Source organism: Pezoporus occidentalis, unplaced genomic scaffold, assembly GCF_034315485.1.
Source record: "Pezoporus occidentalis ecotype Australia unplaced genomic scaffold, CSIRO_AGI_Poc_V1 ctg8, whole genome shotgun sequence".
Lineage (NCBI taxonomy): Eukaryota > Metazoa > Chordata > Aves > Psittaciformes > Psittacidae > Pezoporus > Pezoporus occidentalis.
The window spans coordinates 1,593,851-1,613,043 of record NW_026916158.1 but is presented as its reverse complement, the minus strand read 5'-3'; the positions used below and the strand labels follow the sequence as shown (position 1 = coordinate 1,613,043).

The 19,193-nt window shown below is 37.7% G+C and overlaps 1 long non-coding RNA gene across 1 annotated transcript; it reads right to left on the bottom strand.

Moving 5' to 3' along the window:
* Positions 1 to 4,709: 4,709 nt before the first annotated feature.
* LOC134155677 (uncharacterized) lies at positions 4,710 to 17,951 on the bottom strand. The gene is made up of 3 exons (XR_009961675.1): positions 17,853 to 17,951; positions 5,766 to 5,839; positions 4,710 to 5,650 (listed from the first exon to the last, which is right to left on the bottom strand). It is a non-coding gene; the product is annotated as an uncharacterized LOC134155677 (long non-coding RNA).
* Between the last annotated feature and the right edge of the window lie 1,242 nt (positions 17,952 to 19,193).

Sequence of the window (19,193 nt, the reverse complement as noted above, 5' to 3'; positions counted from 1 at the left end):
GACAGGGAAGAAGGCAGGTGGAGATTAAGGGCTGGTGGTAGAAGTTGCTGGAGTTGTCCCCCAATACTTCTATGTCTGTCACAACACAACTGAATTAAAAACTGAGGCAACAAATCCAGTAACACAGTAATGCCACTGACTTTTGTAGAAGTCTAGAAACCAGTACTTTTAGAGCTCAAACATGCAGCATCCAAGAAAGCAGGTGTTTATTTTTTACTTTTTATGATAGTTAGCATCACAATTCTTCCCCTCCCTTCTTCCCCCAATCTCTGAGAATGAGTATTATGGAACAACACCTCCTAAGACCTTTTCCCAAGAACTCTGTGCCCTGGTCCACAAGAAATGCAATACCAGATCCACCCACAACCAATGAGCAAGACATCCTGGAGCACAGTTTTTAGAAGAGATGTCGGAGAGACAGAATTGTCACTACATTCATGTACATCCACACATGGAGGGCTAACCTCCATTCCCCAAGGAAGCTGCCTAAACTCTTCCCAGCCTCAGCTTCCCATCTGCTTTTCCCTCAGGATTAGCCACCACCCAACATGAGGTGGGAAGATCCGTCAGCGATCAGCCTCCCTCTTGACAGCTACATGTAGTTTGGTGGATCTCAAGGCCTGTCCATGACCTACTCATCCACTGCTGTAGACTCAGCACAGGCAGGACAGCCGCCAGGAAATATCCTCTGGGATGGAGGCACAACAGGCTGGGCCTCTGACTCTGCTTGAGGCTGCCACCTGTGTACAGCATACAAGAGGTAGAATGGACCAACAACAGCTGTGACCAACAGCTTCAGACAATGGCATCCCCTCACTAACTGGCAAGAAGCAAAAGTAATGAAATCTGAGAAATGTTCCCATCTCAGCCTGCAATGCGGCAGATCTTCCCAGAGCTTGGGGAAGGCATGTATGCTAGGTGGTGGCATAAGCCACAGATGGATTTGAAGAGAGGACTTGAAAGTGGGAAGTAGCTGAGCACACAAGGGAAACTACAAACCCTCAGCTCACCTGAGCTCCTAGACAGCGCACACGATGATTATAAGTGGATAGTGTGTTAGAGTGTACCATGAGCTAGACATTCTGTATCATTAAACACTCAAAATCCATCTAAACTTCACGCTTAAATAGTCTGAATACAAGCTCTCAAGAGAGGAAGACTATCTTTGGAAAACTACAGAACTAAGGCTCCCAGTGCTCACCAGCATCTCAACAGCCCACACACTCTAGCAGAAAGCCATCCATTTGGGACTGCTCCCTATCAGTGTGTCCCTGTCTCTGTGACCCCCCATACTGTGGGAGAAGTGACGTCTAGAGGGGATGAGCAATGGCAGGAGGGTGCCACAAGGGTAGTGGTACGATGCATTTTAGTGGCCCCTGAAATCGAGGTGCTGAAGATTTATTTTTCCATTGGATCCTCAGGCCTGTTGTAATTTCAGGGATGAGACCAATTTAATTTTTATAGAGATGTGTAATCCGCCATTTCAACACACTAATTGAAATAGGCTGACATGCAGCTATATGCCCTACGAGTCTTCCAAAGCACATATCTTGGCACTTTCCACTAGAGGCTAAATGACATGACTAGAAACTCTACCAGATCCTCTGTTTTTACAGGGCTCTGCATTATTATTTTGATTGCTGGCTTTAACAACAAACATCCAAGTGACAGAATCTACTTGGAGAACATAAAACAAAGCTGAAAAAAAAAATAAAGACATCAAAAATCAACTGTACCTATGCTGTTTTTGACAGATGTTTATTTAACTGGGCTTTAAAGTCCTTCAGCAGTGGAAATGCACACATTTTCCCAAAACAATCTGATCTGTTCTTTACTTATGACTTTTATAATGGCTGAACTATATTTTTCTTGGAGTAATTTAAGTCTATATTTTCTTACCAATTCAGAGAAAAAGTGTTAAACAACTAGTCACTTTCCTCTCAGCAACAACTTTTTACTTACATGTTTGAGGATGGTTCTGGTCCCTTTTGTACACTGTACAGAGCCCCCATCCTTCCAGATGTCAGCTGTTCTGACCACTTGGTTCAGAATTCTCCCCTTTGCTCCACACTGTTTTTGGAAAGTGAGCCCAAAACTTGTCAGTACTGAGCAAGCTAGAAGGACACATACACCTGCCTTCCAGATAAAGCTCACATAAAAACATCATCCTTTTTTTGAAAGTTTAAGTACAGGTTGAACCCATCCTAACTTCTCTATTATTTTCTTCAGAATCAAACATTTTGTTCTTCATTCTGCATTTCTACACCTGAATTTTCCTCTGTATATAGTACCTTTTACTTTCTCCTCCCAAAGAATAATATTTTTTCCAGTAATTTACTCCACTAATCAGTGAGACCAAACTGCAGCACAGGATCTTGCTTGGTGAAGATTTCCATTTGATCTGTGTTTCATTGATAACTGATCTCCAGGTATGGTTTCCAACTGGGAGAATACCTATCTCATGGCACGTTTCATCAAGACTGTGCTTCTTTAGCTTTGCTTATGAGTTTATCAAGAGAGTTATCCAGAAAGAGAGAGGTTAAACAGAATTTGAGGTATTCACCATTTTTACTAGAAGACATTTAATGTCGTGATAAAGCACATTTGAGTAACAAATCAGTTTCGGAAGTCTTACTTAAAGCTAAATTATTTGACCACTGGACCAGTACAGCTGCTAAGAATATCAAAGTGACTCCAAGTGACATATAAGTACAGTCTGTACAGATCCTACGGAGCCTATTGCAGACACACAAAAAAAAAAAATAATGCAATGAAGTGGGGCAGAGTTGTCACCCATTTGAAAGGTGGAGGGATAGAAAAATAGAGCCCATGCAGCAGAATTTACGCACACCCACAACTTGCTTTGTTCCATTCCACCTTTTCTCTTATTATTAGTCTTGCAAACTCAAACTTTACTCCTCAGGATGTGAACTTTGTCATTGATACTGCAACATGAATCTTCAGGTGGATTCCAACAACACATTCCTCCTGTTTCTATTCCACCTTTGAGGAAAACCTAGCAGACTAAAACATGACCCAAATAGTAATCTTCAAGATATTTTTACAGAGACTTTGCATCTGATTGGAGCTTCATAACACTACTAAAAGTACAAATAGATTCATAATCTTTGCTTAGCATTGAGATACATCTTTTTTAAAAGGGAACTACCTGTCCATGTATGTGGTTGACAACATTTATAAATCATGCTTCCCAGAAAGCCAGCATTTGACAAACCATTGAGCTTATGTTTATAGAGTCACAGAGATGTGAACTAAAATGCATACATTGGGAAATAGATTAGAATTCAGTAATTAATGTGAATTGTAAAATCTTGTTTTACTCAATGGGAGCAATTACCGTCAAAAATTTTGATTCACATTTAAAATACTATCAATTTAACAGGCCTTTAAAACATCTATTTTGGTTGCTAGTTAAATGATCTTTTCAGCTGACAGAGTCATTCTTTTCACAAATTAAAAAACAAGACTTTATGTAAGGAAAGCACAGAAGCATATTAGCTGAATTTTTTGGGTTGAGCCCCAGCCAACAAATTTCAGTTCATTACTCAAGATGCCAACTTCACAAATTTCAGGTATGGTATCCTAGTTTTAGTTATTGTCTTTCTGAGGAGCCAGTCATGAACTTCTGATCCACATGTTAATTTGATTTCTGTAAGATCAGGCTACATAGTATTCCCATTCAGGCTGAAAGCCATGCAAAGAGAATTGCTTTTAGATCACAGACAGAAAAAGAAGAATCCTCCTCAGCTCCTTGTTCAGGACATCAGCTATATCCTTCCAGTTTCCGGTTCATTCCATTGGAGTTTCAAGAGAAGAAAATAGTCTTTCTTTTCAGAAAGAATCAATATCACACTTGTTCCTGTTTTGCAGCCTTTTATCATACAACTTTTTTTATCTTCTGTTTTAATCCACCTTTCCATTAAGTCCTCATTTACCTTGTCTGCTTAGAGGCACCACCACAACTTGTATCAAGTTCCTCATATTTTCAGAATGGCACACGTTTTTTCAAAAATCAATCTGATGGTAAGTGCAAGATATTATTGGTTATATCTTGTCAATTTGATATGTGCTAGTACCTGAAAAAGGGTCTCTGTGAATTCACAGAAAATGAGAGCAAGTAAAACACCATCTGCATAATAGCTCCATGAATGGAAATAAAGGCCTTATTTTACCATAATGGTCCTTTAACCCTGCTTTCATCCATGATTTTAATTTCATTTGAGTTCTTCAATATATCTCGCATTCCTACACGTCTCTCACACTGTCAAGAAAGCCGCCTTTGCAAAGAGAAGTGTATGCCTGAAACGTTCTTTCCCCCACTGGGGATCCACCAAAGTACATTCATTACCTTAAATTAAAAGGAAACACTCAAAAATAATGTATTCAGGGATGTGTCTGCAGCAATTCAGGGTGGCAGATCGATTTTAACCCGAGTGTGCAATATTTCTATACGTGAAAGATGTTATGGTCCGGTGGAGCAAGCAGCCTGCTGAAAGCATGAGGCACATTATGTGTCAGCTATGCACAGAGCTCACATTTGTGTCAATAGGAGCCACTTGCATGCAGGGGTGCGTGTAACTTGAACCAGGACTTGCCAGCTCTTTCCTTTGCCTCCCATTGCAGAAGGCACAGCATGCACACCAGAGCATGCAGGAAGAGAAAGGAGGGAAAGAAGAGATATTCAGACCATCTAAAACAGGAGGAATTACTTAATACTTATCTACTAGCCATAGCCACTGTGTGATCTACTGAAATAAACATTGCTAGATTTCCTGCAAAAGTGCAGAGCCAGATGAATGCAAAATGCCCATAGAATAAAAGCTAGAATCTGAAGTGAAAGGCATGATACTGTCAAAATCAGAGTGAGTGACACAAAAATTATTTTTTAATTACATCAGTTTGTAGTTTAGGACTTAGCACTTCATTTCTCTGAGCATTTCAGCTAAGAGGGACTGCAGTGAGCCCTAAAGCGAGGATCAAACACCTGGCTGTATGGGAGGGTGTGCATCATTGCAAAGGAAGCCCAGAATGAAAACAGGTTTCTCTGCTTAAAGAAAAGTCCAATTGTCATGCCATTTGTTGCATTAACAGCATAAACAAATGTCTACAATAGCCCTCCCTCTTCTGCTTTGAAAGAAATAAGGAAAGATCTTTATGAAGCTTCTACGGAAAGAGACAAGGAGGGCAGAGCAGCTTCCCTCTGGCTCCTCTGACTGATGTCACCATTCCTGTGGCCAAAACATGTTTGTTGCTAAGCAACTATGTATATATTACACTCTTCTGCTTCCATTTGGGATTTAACATATGCATTTTCACTTTCATCTCTGACGCATAGTTACACTTGTTTGCAGTGGGTGCCAGAGTGAATGGAAGCTGTCCGGTATGGGATATGCATAAGAACTGAAAGGCGCACACGGTGATTTACCAATGTGCATCATTGTTTCGCAGCATAGTTCAATGGGAAACCTACTGAGTGCCATTCACCAGCGGCTGGGCCAATTTTTTCATTCAGGATTGATGCTGGTTGCTATATAGCGGCTATTGGTTCAAGAAGTGCAGCAGTTCTCATATGTCACAAAGTAACAGTGTGTGGATCGTCTGACTGGTAATTATTGCAGATGGATTCTTTCTATGGTAAAAGAGGTCCGCTCTTTCATCTGGAGTTTTGCGTTCTATGCATAAATCCACTTTTTCCTACACCTCTCCTACTTACTTGGCAGGCAATAAAAAAAAATAAAAATCACCTTTTCCTTTTGAATTGCATGCAGATGACCCAAATCAGTGGCTCACATCACTCGCATTTTCCTATGAATCAAATCTAAAGAGAAATGAAAAAAGGGTAGGGAGAAAAAGAAAGCAGGATGTGAGAGTTCATTTATATTATAAACACTCTGTAACAGAAAAAAAAAAACAGTTTTAAAAACCCATGTCCATTACCCTGTAATGAAATTGTAAGAGAGTGCTATTAGTCATGTCTGTATGTTTATTCACATTGTGAGATCAACAATTAAATTAGATCTGACATGGAGTTTACTAAATAAATATTTAAGCTATAACAAAAAAGAAAAAGAACAGGATATTGCTAGCTTCCTTTTGGGTTTAGTATTGTCTCTATTAATAAGCATTAAAGAATAAAAAATGAGGAATTCTTGTAGTCTAGATGATTTGGGTTTTGTTATGCTTTTCAGTTTAGCTTAATTTCCCACTGGAAGCTTCTCTCTAAGTGCAGGCCCAGAATTATCATCACATAAGGAAAAAAAAAAACAAAGAACGAATATTAAGCTATTAAGCTCTGTTTCAGTTTGCTGGTTTTTCTTATTCTCCCTTCCCTGGAAGCTGGGACAGGAAAGGGAGCACAGAAAGGAGGCAAGGCAACCCTTATACAGACCATAGTTGCTATAAAACTTTGAGGAAGAGTGAAATTCTTTTCTTTCCCCTGAAGCTCAAGAAAAATACACTTATGAAAAGGTATATTGCATGAAAGTAACTTGTTTGCGCATTCTTATATGCATTGATTCAGGGTTGCAGCTGGAAGAAAAACTTTGCTCTGGGTGTGTACTGGTACAAGGAGTTACAGTATAGGAGCTCTCTGCTGCGGCCTCCTCTTCCACAGAAGACAGACAATGGTAAGTCAATCAATGTTATTTTATGTGTTGGCCTCTTTTGGTCTATGAATTTTCTGCATGCTGGGTCTGCACAAGCTTCCGACCGGAGCCCTGATGGCAAATCCACACCACAGGGGAGTGCCTGTTACAGTGCTGGAGCAGAGAAAACAGGCTATATTGTAAGCAAGAATCAGGCCTATCAGTTAAAAATCAAAATTTGCTTTACAACACTGGTGATTTAAAAACATCCAACAGCCCTACACTTTTAAACTGTCCCCTGTTAGGAACCAGCTGCTGTTTGAAAGCTGCCTTGATGCGGAACTGTATACATTTAGCACTTTACCACTAGTCTCAGTGCCACAAACACAGCTTTTCGGGTAATAGGATTTGTGACAGAAATGGTTCACCTTGAGCTAAGACTTGCACAATTTAAACTGTTATCGAGAGCCACAAAAATGTCTGTGCTTGCCCCTGCCACTACAGACACACTCCAAAATTTGAAATTCACTGCACAGCTGAAGGACTGACAGCAGCTTCTAGATTTAACTTTTGATCTCTGGATACTCTGGATACTGCTTTCCTAATTCACATTCCTGTTGCATTTGCATCTACCCAATATTAAAAGAGAGTGTGGCTTAGAGAATGGTTTATGATAATATATATGTACATCTATTTTTCTGCCACTGTCTCCAAGAGAATGATTAGAAGTCCATCCTTATTTCTGATCTCACAGAATATTTTCTTTAAAATTTAATAAACAAGGAGCAACTTCAATCCATGTTGATATTTTTTAACCAACTGAGCAGCATCTTAGAAAGCCATTTAAGTTGGTATCCACAGTGGCACAGCCAGGTCACAGGGGCAGTATCTTTGGTCAGCAGCTGAAGCAGAGCTACACTGGAGTTATTCCAGAGACACATCAAAAACTACCATCCATGCCTAGTGAACATATCCCTCTCTTCTCCAAAATAGCATCTCACATATTAATAATACATAACAGTAATATTTAGAGCACTGCAAGAGAGTACTATTTCTTCCATTTCAGAAGTCATCCTGAGATGTCCAGCTGAATAAATTATTTTTCATTGTTTTCCCCCAGAGTCTACATTTGGAGAATATTACTAAAAGCTGAAGCTAACACAGATGCACACATTCCAGGGATTCATGTAAAGTCCTGCCACTGCAAGTCCAACTGAGATGATGAACCTTTGTGGACCTTCCAGGAAGCTTGTGAATTTTGTTACCAAGCTCCAACAGCTCTAAAATACATAAGGAAATGAGATCCCATGGTATTTATACAAATTCCCATGTCGGACATAAATGACCACCTTTGTCTATTGTTCAACAAAAAAACAAACTTGCGTGAATCTTTCCCAAATGTAGAAGTGGCTATACCATTACAGGGCTAAATCTGACAAAGGGTACATGAAGTATACTTATTGAGACCAGGTGGGGGGTTTTGGGAGGGTGGAGGATGTTGCTGTTACACTGCACTTCCTTAAATCTGTTCTATCCGCTGTTACCTTCTTTTTAATATATATCTAGATATACATATGTCTCTAAGATATAGTCACATAAAAAACAATCACATACTGCTCTAATACTAGTTGTAACTCAGCAGATATGCAGAAGAGAATGGTTTTTGTTGCTTCTTGTGTTTAACTTCAAAAAAAAAAAATCCAGCAGTTCATCCTGCCTTTAGGAAAATATTCATGAAGCAAAACTGGCAATAGAAAAATAATTATTTGAAAAACATTATATGAGGTGAGTTGTTGCTTCCCTACTGGATGCCAGTTTAAATTGAGCTAATTTGTTTTACCAGTAGCTTAAGAAAACCCCAGCACAGCAGCATGACAATTATATCCAGGTGCAAGGACTTAATTCAACAAATTCTAGGTGGATCCTTCCAGTCGGCTCAGTGGGCCCCATCCTCAGCTGTGTCTAAGAACAGATGCCCTTGAAAAAAACCTGTGTAATCACGATGCATTCAGTCCTTGAATAGTGAAGCTGAAATGTGTCCAGGAAAAAAAAAAAATAATGTAAATGATATTTCTATGTCCAGAGTATCTATTGAACCATGATTGAGAAACAAAAACATTTCAGGTAAGACGCAAATCTGAATAAACACTTAGATACTTTCTTATGCTATTGTTACATTACACACATAAAAAAAATAGTTCATCTGCAAAATATAAGTGTATGGTTCACCAGTTCTCAAGGTTTCAGAAGTGACACCTGAAAAATCAAAATTGTAAATCTAGCTTTCTTAATTTGAGGAATATTTTAATATAATGATCAAATTGCAGAGATTTCTGGTTTAATTGGTCTATGTCTTGACATAATAAAAGTTAAAACATTTTTAAAGACAAGAATGTAGGGAAGAATTCAAGATAAACAAGCATTACATAGATATAGTTCATAATACCCAAAAAAAAATAGATTTGTAGGGTGGACTGATCTTTTAAAAGCAATAAAGGCACAAGTATAATAATTTTCAGGCTTAATTTTTTGACAATCTGCAGTAACATGCTAATGGTCCGGTTCTGACTCAGGAAAAACTTGCATATCTTTTACTGCAATGGGTTAAGACTAAGAAATAATTTATATCTAAAACAAGTGTCACATGTGTATTTGACAATTTCTGAAATACTCCTAGACATGTACATGTTTTACTGATTTGTGGACAATGTAGAGTTAGAGTCAATTATTAGATTATCAGGGACAAGAATTAAAGTTCATAAACGCATTTGTATCTACACACACTGAATACATGAATGCATGCCTAAATGCATAAAGACTAGCTTTCTTGGCTTCTTTCAAGAACTTAGCTTTATTTTGTTACATAGTGGTGCTGTCATCATAATTCATGTATTCTAATTTTTAAAAACATTTCAAAATATCTTTTACCCTCTTAAAATTTTACATTCAGGAGTTTACTAAATATATCCCAAAAATGCAGCATTTTGTGTTATTATGAATTTCAATTTTAACTAACACTAATTAGAGGTGTACCAGATGACTCTGATTAAACTAGTGGGTAGTGCTTATTCAGATTTAATGTGAGCAATCTGGACATTTTGAAAAACAGCCAAGCTGGGCTCAAATAAAAACCTGCCAAAAATCCAAACTCTGAATTCAGCCAGGCATGTAAGACTGGTTCTCATGAACATTAAAAATAAAATTAAAATCAGTCTTGGAAGTCTTGGTTCCCTTCAAACAAGAGAACATCCTCCCCATACTCTCAAGAAATATTTCTGCTGTATACATACTGCCCCTTTCATAGGCACCTCACAGCACCCAGAACAAAACAGGGAAGATAAACCAAAGAGGTTTTTGCATTTCTTGAAAATATCAGCTCCGACATCGCTGCATACTTGTTTGGTGAGGGTGGAGCAAAATAGGAGGAGGGCAGCTTCCAGTTGAAACACATTTTCCAAGACTGGCATCCAGAAATCAAGAGACATGTTTTTCACTAGCTTTTAATTTAAAACACACTTTACAGAGACATACCTTATTCTTCTGAACCTTTGAACATCTGATGTAAGGTGAGATTTAGGAGTCAAATATAGAGGGCTGAGTTTTCTGCTGGTGTAAGATGACATAACCACTTCACATAATAGACTTGTGGCTGCTTATAGCCACATTTGGGTTTTATAGATTACACCCCATCATCACCACCCCCCATATTGTTCACTTGCAGTGCATGTTTTCTATTTACACTGCTGTTAACTTGGAAAGAAAAATCGGAATCGAACCCACTGTGAGATAGTGTACCTTAACAAGAGCTCAAGTAGAGCTAAATCCATCAATTTGGGTAAATTTAAGCAACATGAAGGTCTCGGGTCAAAATTCAATGGTAGTCATCTCTTCCTTTACTCATACCTCCAAAATTCATGATTTCAAAGACAGAAACACCGAAGATTTAAAGAAAGAGCTACTTTTAGACTGTCACTCTCTGTCCAGTACAAAGTACCAAACTCCTCCAAGTGAATTTATTTTCAAAAGCTGTATTTCCTTAAACCAAGATGTCTAGAGATGGGTAAGGATAGTACTGATGTTAACCCAAACTAACTGTGCATATTAAGGTTTGTTAAAGTGAAAATGTGCTTTGTAAGGCCAAAGGGTCAAATATTTAAGATGTTAAAGATGTCTATTTCCTATTAGAGAGCCAATTTATTGGGTTTCAACAAGACCTTTCCTGAATTACCCTGTTTAAAAAAAAAAAAAATGTGCCAATGAATTTTGTTTTTTAAAAATTACTACTGGACTTTATTCTCTTTTCAAAAATAAATTGCTTCCCTAAATAAAATGTAAGGCCTTGCTTTATTAAATATGAAGAAAAACACCTTTCCATGTATGTTTTATGCTTATCTAGAATAGCAGAACATATTACTTTATTGGAAACTCACCCCCATTAAACTTTTGGTTCTGTATGCAAATATCTGTACAAAGTTATACAGATGTGGGAAAACGTTTTTTTCATCTACGATATTTTGTTTCACAAAATGAAATTGCCCAGAAAGTAGTTTGTGGTAGAGAGTCTCAAAATTCATGCTTACATGAAATTAAATATAAATTCTAATCCTGGTTTAAGAATTTATCTGTAAAACAAAAACATTTAACAATAAACTAATATTTCTAAAGTAGGCTTCATCAAAAATTAACTTAGCTTGTGTAGGGCTAGGATTTTTACTCAGTGTATCAGACTGTTGAAATGCTTTGGAAACAAAAAAAATAATCAAAAATTACTAACATTAGCATTTGATTAGAAAAAAAACTTTGTTTTTCTGATCAACTGCTAAAAGAATTTTAGCATTGTTTCACAATACACTTTCAGTGCAGCTTATTTTTGCTGGGAACAGTTTCTGATATCTATTTTAGCCTATAATTCACAATGGATGATTACATCCTTAATCATTACTGGTCATTGGTCATTAATTTATTTCAGGGTTTATACCTCTGTGGGCAGTAATTACTGCACAGTCTTCAAACAGATATCATTAACAAAATGAGAAGATAGAAAATGTTAATTACTGTAAATGTTCTACTAGCTTCTCTCTGGAAAGAGTATGCCTGGAGACTAAGATCACATTAATTTTTTTCCTAGAAATTGTCACACAGCATAAAAAGATAAGAAAGAAAAAGAACGTTAGAAGGCCAAGAAGAAGGACTTTCCCTGCGCCCACAAATTTCCTTTTAAAAATGTTACAATAATTTTCATGAATGAAAATGGGTTTAATTTTGTATTTGTAAATTTGATCCTATGTGTTTATGCACACTCTGCAGCTACTGAATCCATCCATGTATAATTTTATCTCTAACAACTGATAGTGGGCTGAATTATTGACTATTATAGGGCTTAGTAACATGTTTTCTATAGGTAGAAGTCTTTGTATGCTCTGTAAATAGATAGCTTTCACCGGTGAAAAACCTGTTTGCCCAAACTCAGTGAAAACAATTTCCAGACCCAGCTTTCCAGCAAGCACTAAGACCTGATGCAAAGTATCCTTTTAATCTGCTATGTGAATCTTTACTGTCACATAGCCTGTAGTTTAGAGCAGGCCATTTTCAGAAGGTTCAGAGCAGGTTTTTGGTGGTGTTTTGTTTTAAAAAAAAGGCTCATTACACTTCTTGACTCGTTTTTTCTTAAATGCAAGACCTTTTAGACAATTATTACAAAGAGACAAGGAATGCATTTTTCTTGTTTTCCCCCAAGATACCATGGTGGTAGGTTATGTTTCAGTTTCTCCTAGAACACTGAAATTGAATGCTAGGGAAGCCCTTTGATTTGAATCTGAACCTTTCCAACATAAAAAAATGTATCCATAAACTATAACCTAAACAGGCTTTTTCCTGCAAGAGCAATGCCTCCAATGTCCTATGCATGACCTCAACTCATTGCTTGGCATATAGACTTACGTACTCATAACTATGAGGCAAACCACCACCTATTGGGTGTGTGGATGTGCATGATGCGAGTGCTGAGAGAAAACAACATTGCCAGAGATTCAACTCAAAATCTGGTCATCACCCTGATCATAAAACTTTCCATTCTTCCCCAGGAAGATTTTACTTTTGATTGTCTGGGGAAGCAGGAAGGGGGATGATCTTTTACACATGGTCAGGAGCATATCAGCAGAGACAGGAAGGTAGAGGGTGACTGCATCGACAAGAACACCCAGCCAAATACTACAGCCATTCTAGTTTACATCACTGGGACTATACAGAAACTGGATGCATGAGTGCCTGTGGAAAAGAAAGCAAACAGAAAGCCTCATGATTGCTTACATGGTTGTGCAGGATTCATCTGAGCCAATATTTGCCAATGTGGTTTTTGAAATATTTACCCAGCACAGTGTGAGACACCAGAGTGAATAAGTTAAACTAAGAAAATAGTTTCCCATACAGCAAAAGTAAATACTCCATGAATATCCAACTAGAAAATGGCACAGCATAGTGTTTTGCAGGCCATTGTGACTCCCTTAATGCCCTTAAATACATAAATTGGCTATTTAACTAACCAAGATACATCAAAAACCTCACTGCACACTGCAGAGTACCCAACTTCCCTTAAAAACTGAGCAGATTAAGCACCATCCACTGGTGTCTTTTCTGACAGCTTGTCCTGAGTTCAGCAGTAGCAGTAGCTCCACACTTCAGTGGATCATCTTGACTAAACATCACAGGCTAGACAAATTCTTATCTTTTAAAAGAACTCCAACTCAGTTTTTAAGCTGACATAACATTCAAAACTTTAATATGATTTACAGTTAAATTTAACATAAAAACATCATCATTAAAATAACTGTGATAAGGTTAAGACCTAATGCCACATATACTTTCTAAAGGTAGCCAAAGATATAAACACTTTGGTCTGTGGTGCCCCGTCAGTTCAGAAACACCCATCTACACTGTGCTTATGCAACACGTAGGAGTTGCAGGCTTTCAATATTTTATAAAATATTCCCTTTACTCAACTTGTCTCCCTTTTTACCACATTCACTATTATTCATGCACCTTGTCTGTTGATATTTTAAATTATAAAGCCCTAGTAATTTCTCTGGCATTTCTAGAAGTATCATTAAAAGAAATATCACCATTGGCATCAAGTGTTTGGATTTTGAAAGTATTGGATATACAATAAAATCAACCTATTTAGTGAGTGCTAACACAATACTGTTTGCAAAAAAAAAAAAAGGTATTGTATTTAAAGGAAAAACAATAAAATATTTCCAACAAACGTTTCTTCCAAATTTTTATCAAAATGTGAATGGAGGACATTATATTCCTCTAGATTCATGCTTCACCAGCCACCTCGTATATAATCAAGGCATCTGGTAGTATAAACTAGATAATTCAGATAGAATTTTGGTAGTCTGAAATCCTTTTAAAAATACTTAGGTGGCCTTACAGATACTTAAATCTTCTCTCAGAAAGAAAAAGTACTCAAACAAAAAGCAAGAGTCTTGAATACACACTTACTGTCCCAGATCATTCTTTCACTATCTCAACAATACCTTGGCCTATGTCATATGTGTCTGGTGAAAATATGTTTTTTCTCCAGTTATACTTTGTCAAAAAGTCCAGTTCTTTGTATATCATTATTAAGGAGGAATGACCAGACTCAGTAAATTGCTTCTTTCTTCCTTATACCTCAAATCTCTATTTTCAATAGGTAAAGTGGAACATCCTGGAATGCTTACGGATGTTATCAGCTGAAAAAAAAGTCATAATAATAAAATACTAACTTCTTGCAAGCATTTTACATCAAAGCATTTTGCATGGTTTCATCATTCCCATTTCCTCTAATAGAGGGACCAAGATGCAGATATGATAAAGCTGACATGCTTACAGGTCTACATCAGTGTACACTAGCTGAGAATCTCAGATACCCTTTAACTTAACTAAAAACATAAGTGGGAATCATCAGATGAGAGTGAGTGCTAAGACAATCTCCACATAGACAAGATTTGAACCAAGCATCACAAAGGAAATTAAGTCAGGGAAACCTTTCCTGGAAAAAAACAGACAGGAAGAGAGAGCATCTTCCATGGGGCTCTTTTAATGAGTGCTAAAGATGAGGACCACTTCTAATCTACCCTTGGGCATGAAGAAGACAGATGGCAACTTGCTATCACTCCTTCAAAAACTGTCAGATGTTTTCTGCCCTCTTCAGTAGTGCCCAGCTCATTGGATGGGCTTTCTAAAAATGTCTTTTCTTACCAGATGATATTTTGCAGGTCTCTTCAGATTTCCACAGCTGAACCAAACCATCAAACTTTTCAGCAGCAATATCATCACAGTAATGCTTAAGAATCCCACACAATGAAGCACTATTTTAGTGTGCTGCATTTTTATACCCATTTCTGTCCTTTGGAGGAATTGGAAAATATCTGAAAAATTATTCTGAATCTGCTTCCTTCCTGATGAAGCCAAGAGGTATTACACTACCTTTCCCCACTTCTTAGTATACAAATTCCCCTTCAAGTTCCTTCAATGGTTTCCCCTTTAACTTTTGTATCGTATTCTAGTATTTCATCTTTACTTCAAGGCACCACACTACCAGTCTTTCCTGTGTGTCAGCCCTCCTTTCCTCATAGTAAACCTCCTACTGGCTATGCTCTTCTCACACAGCTCTGCCTAATGCTTCTTCATAGCCTTCTCATGATTTTTCTTAAATACTGCCACTTTTACACAGAAAACCTATTCAAGCTCTTGATTATCAACTACTCTTTTCCACTGAATTATTTCTATAACAAAATGTCTCTTCAAAGCCTAGAGAGAAAAAAAAAAATAAAATGCATACTGTAGAGAGATACTTTGGGTTTTTTTCTGTTTGTAAAAACCAGGCTTGATATACAGCTTAAAAACAACTGTAAAAATCACTGAACTCACAGAACATTCTGAAAATGAAAGCCAAAGAATGAATATCAAGATAATACTTCAGAAAAGACTAACTAACAGTTAAGGAAGCTGCAGATTAAGGTAAATTAATGTATGTTGGGAGAAACAGAACTTGCTCCATGTATAAAATGTTGTTGGCTCTGAGCTAGTTGTTATCACTCAGACATGAAGTCTAGGGGTTGTAACAGCGCCATGAAAATATCACACAAGTACTTGGTAACAGTTAAAAAGGTCATTTAATTTTTAGAAGGAATGAAGAATGAAACAAAAAAAATAGAAGACATCTAATCTTTCACTGTATAAACCCATGCTTCTCCTACACTTTGTAAACTATGTTTACTTATAAGCCCTGTGCATGGTAAAAGGTCTTAGAACTGGAAAATGTGCAGAGAAGCAATGAAGATGATGAAAACTATGGAGGTCCACAAAATCATTGAGAGACCGTGAGACAGAGAGATGGATTGCTTGTTGCTCTTTCAACACAGAAAACAGCAGCCAAAGAAAGCTAGTTGATCCCAGTTCAAAACAAGCAAGCAGTTCTCCATTCATGTGTAGCAGAATTATATAAATTCTTGCCAAAAGATGTGGCAGAAGCAAAACTTCACTGGGTTCAAGGGCAGGATTAATAAATACTTGGAAAAGAGATCTGGAGAGTAAATAGACAAGCCACAGTGGTCTTGAAGTCCCCGAGCCAGAATAGTTAGAAGCCAAAAGAACACTCAGTGGACAGATTTTATACATTTGCCTCGCGCATGCTGTATAATCTTCCCCTGACGCCCAATTTTGGCCACTGTTACAAAAAGAATAATGCTAGACAAGCCTTCTGCCTGAACTACTGCAGTTTCTTTTATGAAGTTATTTCTGAACATTATAACAAAAATACTCGGGACACATTCCATGCTTCTGAGAGGTGCCATGTCTTGAAAAAGCATTATCACAAACGGAAAGGGGATGAGGGTAATGCTTCCTTGGGCTATGCTATAATCCAAGGGCAACAAAGATTTTAATAGCAGGAGGCAAACTCAGAATATAAATCATTTTAAGAGATAATCTCACATGTACAAAACTACTTATCTAAACCATTTCTGTACATTAGATCCAATTTAGGATTTAGGCAGTTTAAGGCTGACTGGTGCTCTCAATTTTCTAATGGATTATGCCTGGTATCATTCAGTAACACACTGAATCTAGGCGAACAATCCTTTGGCTCTGAAGTAGGCTCTGAGACTCTGTTATCGTGAATCCTCAAACATAACCAGGAGACTACAGTGTAATATGCAGTGCAATAAGGTGCTGTAAGTGACCTTTCTGAAAATCTCATCCGAAAACAAAACAGGTGACCATCAACAACCATGTCACTTCTCAATGTTCTGTTCGCCACTTAATGAACGAGGACCATCTTTCTCGTCTCATACATCAGCAGGGCACCCTGTCAAGGATTAATAAACAATAATCCAGCAGTAAATTACAGCCAGAGAATCTGTAACAGATTCCATGGGATGATGAGACTTTGGCTAGCATACAGCACTCACAACATTTGGAACATCTCCTGTGTTAATGACTAACACCTCGCTGAGTATTCTGAATACATAGGGTATTTCGCGCGCAACAACTGACCTTAATGAGGGCAAAAGATAAGTTACCTTTTCAAATCTTACAGGGAAATGGGTTGAAAAGCTTTCAACCATGACGATATCTTGAGTCAACACATTATCTCTGAAGAAGCAGAACTTCCTACAAAAAACCCTTGTGAAAGATTTCAGAATACCAATAACAGCCAACTTTTATATTCCTTCTTGACAAACTACCAATACTTAGAAAAGCTCTGGAGGGTGCATACTGCTGTGGGACAATGAACACATCTAGGCCTTTGCTCCAATAACTTCTAGGAGCATGCCTGTAAAGCTAAAGGAGATGCTATCTGGAAGCTGTTCAAATGACAGTCTTGTAGAACATAGGTGAGATTTATGGCTCTTCCCTAGGCTTGCACAAAGCATCCCAGAGACCCTTGTTACTTACATGAGGAGTGTATAACTGATAGAATCAAGTGCTAGACAAGAACGATACTGTTTTAACTATGAGCAATCCTTCCTCAAACACAACACACTGTTTAAATGCACACAGCTGAACAAAGCCTGTGATATCCCCTCTCTGAATTCATATTTCAACTACAGCAGAGTTACTGACAGAAGAGGAATAAATAATAATAAACACTAGCTGACAAATGCAGACCATTTCTAAGGTACAGCAGAAACAGAATATGTAACAACTCAACATACTGTAATGTTCAAAACAAGGTGCCGTTTGGTTTTAGTACCTTACCTTATTGTAGAACTTCTTACCCTGAACAAACCCTGTTTCCTCACGTAAATTATCATACTTAAACATGGAAAACCTTGAAGCAGATAGAAGCAATGCACTAAAGGTAAGGGAGAAAAAAAAAATATGTTGAGGCTCAAATCAATGCAATCTAAGCTAGTTGTTAAAGAAGGTACTAGAACACATTGCTGTCCCTCTAGAAAAAGTTGTAGATTATTGACAATACTCTGATTCAGAGATAAAGTGAAAGGAAATCCACCCTGAGAGTAAGCCAGGCACTCGTAAGCCCTGCTTACCAGCGTAATGAAAAGCATTCAAGTGTCCAGAAAAAGTAAGCAATCCTTCTGCTGCATTTAACTTAATAGCAAGCTAAGAGGCACACTGCAGATCTGAAAACCAAGACTCCTTAAGATATCACCCTCTTGTACATACAGATATGAAGACTTCCTCTGGTATCACACACTCCCAACTCCTATCCAAACCCATGTACCCATCTTCATATACTGCACTTGGCTGAGGCTTTCCACTGATCTCCCTTCAACCTAGGCTTTCATGCTACCCTGACTTTAGATTCAGGCAAAAATGTCACAAAGGCTCCATTAAGTTAGAAAAATAAAGAAAATAAAAAATGGAAAAAAACCACCCTTTTTCCTCACAGAAATGTAAAAAATAAAAATTAAAAAAAAATAAAACCTTTCCTTTCCTGACATTCAGAAGGAAACAAGAACATTAAGTATTTACTCAGCTACTCATTCCCACTCATTCCTCTCACAGCTACAATACCCACCCCAAATTACATCCTCCTCCCTGAAGCACAACAGGATTTAGTCACCCTGCAGTACCCCACCCACCCACCCCCCCCTTTATAGACTGGTGAGTGAATCAATTAAATCCCCACAGCTGGCTACCCCGAAAATCCCTGCACTCAGTTCAGGCAGCTGTGGCCCTTCCTCTAGCAAAAGGGAGATGATTAACTCCTTCCCAACCATTCCTGGACATTGGTTTTATAACCCATTTCATACACCACCATCACAAATCAAGTACTTAAAGCCTGAATAAAATACAAGCTGGAAAATACCCAAACCGCTGTTATCTCTGATTTTTCTTTTTTTTTTTTTTTTTTTTACTGCAGAGACCTAGTCTATTAATTTCCATTAAGAAACTAAATTTGATAAATAGATAACATTATAAAAAGAAAATGTAATTAGCGTGTAGCCTTGGTAGATGTAAACTTACTGGTACCCAGGAGTAATAGCAGTTTATGTGAAAACTAGAATGTTAACATAATTATGAAAATGAATGTATAATTTATGCACAGAAGATGGAAAATATGCAAGGTGTGCG